This window comes from Otolemur garnettii, unplaced genomic scaffold (assembly GCF_000181295.1).
Source record: "Otolemur garnettii isolate 467f Iridium unplaced genomic scaffold, OtoGar3 scaffold00009, whole genome shotgun sequence".
NCBI classification, from domain to species: Eukaryota; Metazoa; Chordata; class Mammalia; order Primates; family Galagidae; genus Otolemur; species Otolemur garnettii.
Window position 1 is genome coordinate 2,690,080 of NW_003852404.1, and position 4,838 is coordinate 2,694,917.

Here is a 4,838-nt window from a genome sequence, read left to right on the forward strand (position 1 = left end):
TGTTGTTTGGCGGGTCCGGGCTGGGGATTCGAACCCGCCACCTTAGGTGTACGTGGCTGGCGCCTTAACCGGCTGAGCTATAGGCGCCGAGCCCATCCCTTTACTTTTGATCCTTCCTTCATCATTTTGCTTCAGATGTGTCTTTTAAAGATCATGTAGCTGTACCTATTTTATCTTTTACCCTGAGGGTCGTCGTCTATCAATAAGGGGATATAACTTGCTCACATTTATTGCAGCACTGTACATGGCAGGTGCCTAACAAGTATAATTCTTTCCCCCCAGCATCTCCCAAGGACCTTAGCTTTCTGTTCTTCCTTATCCATCACCCCTTTCGCCTGTACCACCTTTGGTGCCCCATACACTTGAGGAATATGGCTCTATTGGCAAAGCTTATGTCTGCTAAGCAAAAGCTACTCTTTGCTTCAGGGTATTCTCAAGATTCCTGACTGCCAGAGCAGGAAAGACCTTTAAAATCCTCAGAACACAATCCTGAAGGCCAAGATCAGACATCTTTAGTATGGATGCTGGGAACAGAATCAAGTCCTCTGTTACTTAACCCTGAAAAATCCCCAAAGTGCAGCAACCGTAAGGCCTAAGTAAGGGAGAAGAGAAAATGGGGAAGTGAGTGGAATAATCCAAGAACCAGAAGGACGGTCCCAGAACGTGGGAGGGATAGAGAGTACTGGGCCAAGAAATTGGTTTTGTGATTATTAAGACAGGCTTTTGAACCTGACTCTGCATCCATTCTCCATTCAAGTCCTGTCCCTTCTCTGGGCTTCAGGTTCCTATTCTGGAATACCAGGAAGCTAAGTTCGAGGACTTCTCAAATTGCACTATAAAAGTCCGTCTAAACATCAAGAGCAGTGATTTTCAACCAGCATGCCATGGTTGTGCCGTGAGAGGATCTTAGGTATGTTGTGAAAAATTTTAAAGATCATTAATTAAATTATTTTTGAAAGAAGTTCAAAGCTCAGTAAGCACACTCTTTTCTTTTTTTTTTTTTGCTCTTTTTATGGATCAACATAATTTAAGTGTGCCAGAGAAGTTTAACTATACAGTGTGCTGTGAGATAAAAAAAGGTTGAAAAACACTGATCTAAGCAGGGTAACCTAAGTCTTTGTACACTCCATGAATCCCAACAATAAAAAAAAATAAAAGAAAGAAAATAGGAGACTAAACAATTAAAAAAAAAAAAAAGGAAAAGAAAAACACTGATCTAGAGGGATAGTTTAGAGCTGGTGTCACTGATGATTGCCCCAGTATCTGGTCTCCCCTTGTTCCTCAACAATAGCTCCTGATTTTTAGTTGGGCATGTAGCCTTCTAGAATCAAGCCTATACTTCCTGCCTGTCTTGCAGCCAGGTGTGGTCATGTGATTTGGTTCTGGCCAATTGGATGTTAGCAGAAATGGTAGGTGCAATTTCTAAGAAGTGTCCTTAAAAGAAACATGCATATTTATCTTTTTCCCCTTTCTTCTTTCCTACTGGCTGGAAGGTGGATGGGATGGTTGGAGGGTTGGCAGCCAATGTAGGTCCTGAAACCAAGACGGGAGCCTGGGTCTTTGGTAATCATGGTACTGCCATATCAGTCTTGGACTGCCCACCTCTGGATTTTATTCACTTGAGAGAGGAATGAACTGTTATCTTATTAAAGTCATGGTTATTTTGATTTTCTGTTACTCACAACCCCAACCGATATAAGTTGTTAAAAATACATGCTGTGGATTCAAACACATCTAGTTTGAATTCCACCAATAACTGGAGTGATTTTATGCAAATCACTTAATCTCTGAGTTTCAGTTTCCCAATCTGTGAAATGGTTATAATAATGCAGACTTCTCAGCATAGTTCCAAGGAGGAAACAAAGTTAAGAATGTGAAGCTATTGGTATAGTGTCTGTTTCACCATTAAGGGCTTAGTAAATAACAGCTACTCTTTGTCCTTACTAATATTATTATCAGCTCATCGCTTTCCTAGGAGCTTGAGGAAAGCTGTAGCTTCTGTGGCTCTCTGGCTTTTAGGAGAATCATCTTCGCTCTACATGTGGCATTTTGGGATGGTACAAATAAGAATGGGGACACCAAGACTCCAAAGCCAGAAAGACGTGGGTTCAAATCTCAACTTTACCAATTATTAGCTGTGTGATCTTAGCCAAGCCTTGCCACCTTCATGCCTTGCCTGCCTCATCTTTTCCTGGGGAGGGTGTTTTTTCACTAGGGTTGTTTTTTGGTTTCAATCTTATAACCTTGTGGAGGGCCAGGGTGGGACTATTGCAGGAGAAATGGGAGTTGTGGCTGATAACCTTAGGGAGGGCCAGGGGTGGGATGATTGCAGGAGAATGGGAGCTTTCGGAAGTATCTGTCTTCAGAGGGAAGACACATGAGTGGTGTGGGTATGACCAGACTGGTCTCAGCTCTTCCGGAGAGTAAAGCCACACCATCACTCATCTTTTAGCCTAACTGGCCCTGAGGGGGTGGTTAAGACGCAGGGAGAAAAACCATAGCTCCATTTTTAAAAAACCCAATCAATTTGCAGCAATCCAAATAAAAGCCATTAGATGTGCTTCCCCACCGGAGATACCCAGGGGCCTCTTCCTCACCAGGCTCCCAGGAAATTGATTGGCAATTACTGACACTAATGGGGGCTGGAGAGGCCTGGTGATTTCCCCATTACTCTCTGGGGACAATGATGACATGTCAAGATCTGTCAGGCTAAGCTCGTCCTGGGGTGGTCGAGACCCCAGATCTGGCCAGAGATGGGGCAGCCAGCTGGGGTTGAGTCCCCCCTTGGGACCCTCACCCCTTTACTTATTTATAGCTTGGTTGGATTCATGGTGAGTTAATGGTCCTACTGGGGCGGTGCAGATGGTGGGTCCCACGACAGGAGGTGGGGGACAGGAGAGGTTTCCAGGTCTGCCCTTTGACCTGGATCTGGAATTGCATAAAGGAGGCCTCAGTTCACACAGGAAGTCTGGGGGCAAAAAGGGAAAGGAAGGGTCGCCAGAGAGCCTGAAATTGAAGTTGTGAGAGGCGGAGGCTACAGGCATAGTTTTGAGACAAAATGCAAAGGCGCAAAGACCAGCTGGGAGACCGAATTGTGGGACTGTAGAGCAGGCAGGGCCCTGAGGACCTAGTTTAGGATTGTTTTTAAATAGATCCTTGGCAGCCAAGGCACAGAGAGGACAAGGCACTGGCCTGAAGCCTCCCAGCACAGCTCTGGGGAAGACGGGTGGGACTAGCCCTTCACTAGCTGCCCAGCAAGCTAGAAAGGGCGATTTCCCCTGGATGGGGGGGAGGGTTGAGACTGGGGGGATCTCTGAACCTGGGGATGAGTCCCTGTGTAATGGGAGGGAGACACGTGAACAGAAGAAGAAAGGGGAGGCAGTGGAGTGTGGAAGCTGGAGGAAGGGGTGGCCACCTGTCCCAGTCTTGGGGAGGGCATGGTTGAGGGATGATTCCTGGAGGAGATGACGTCAAAACTGAGCCCTGAAGGATAAGCGGGTGGTAAGACAAATGGTGAGGGGGAGGGAGCAGGGAGAGGGAATTCTAGGCAGCAGAACAGCACTGCAAAGGCTTCGAGGTGGGACCAAGAGCATCCCTGCTGTGCAGCCCAGCTGGCAGGCAGCATGGTGGTGCCAGGGGAAGAGGCCAGAGAGGAGGTCAGGCCAGGAGGTGATGGGCCTTCCTGGTAGGGTGGGAAGGAGTCTGAGCTTTGTCTGTACATAATCAGGGGTGTTTTAGGAAGATATGCACCAGGACCAGATTTCCATTTTAGAGAGAAGGTTCTGGCACTGCTGGAGGACAATGAATCAGTGGGGAAGAAGCAGACAGGGGGTACAGTCAGCAGGCTGTTGCAGGCAGTCAGGAGAACCATGATAAGGCCTGCTCTGGGGCAGGGAGGCATGGGCTGGAGGGAAGGTGGCTACTTGGAGGTATTGGGAGGGAAGACGGACTTGTGGTGTCTGGCTGCACGGTAGGCCTAAGGTGTTGGGGGGTGTCTGGAGGATGTTGTGGGGGTGAGATTGAAGGGAAAGGCAGTACAGGGCTGGCCAGGTAGGCTGAGTTTGAGGGATAGAAAGGACGAGCACAGGGACTGATATGGGTAGATAGCCTGGCTCAGAGAGGGGTGAAAGGGAGGCAACAGACTGGGGCTCAGAGAAGATAAGTGTGTAATCCCAGGTTACACAGCCGGGTGGGGGGGCTGCTGGGTTTAACCCCCAAACCTATTCATTTCCTGTCACTCAAGTTCCCCGGCAGGGAAGAGATTGATGGGTTGCCCTCATCACCCAGAGGTTCCACGGGTGGCCGGGACTGTCTGTCCCACCTCCCAGGCCAACTCCAGAGAGTGCAGGGCTAGAGTTCTTTCTAGTCCAAGTGTCAGGCTAGTCCACCCTTGGCAATAGAGATGCAGGCCTTTGACAGACAGGTAGTGAGGTCAAGATCACTCCACTCTGAGACCACCCACTCTGGATGTGGGTGACTTCCTGGCTGGCATGCATTCTTAGAGACCTGAACTTCAGTCACACCCAGAGTGACTGTGGAGGCCAAGCCTGCCTTCAACCTGCCTGCTCTGACCTCTGGCAGAAAGAGGTTGAGCCTGCGCACCTGCTGGGTAGGTACCTCTCTCACTGGTCAAGGGGCCCCTCAGCAAAGAAATTGCAAGTCCTGAAAATTCTAAGCAGCTCAGGAGCCAAAGTCTCACTGCCTAAAGCATAGACGGGGGCTGAAGACGAGGTTCCCTCAGTGGGCATTCTGAGCTGGAAGGAGCCCATGGGGGTGTATGGCCACAGAGTTGTCCATGTGACTATAAAGGCAGCAGTTTATCCCACTTACAAGCATAG

At 48.7% G+C, this 4,838-nt stretch overlaps 1 protein-coding gene across 4 annotated transcripts in view; it reads right to left on the bottom strand.

Annotated features, from left to right (window-relative positions):
* EPHB2 (EPH receptor B2) overlaps positions 1-4,838 on the bottom strand; it is a 124,718-nt gene that overhangs the window by 86,482 nt on the left and 33,398 nt on the right. The gene's annotated exons all lie outside the window — the stretch shown is intronic.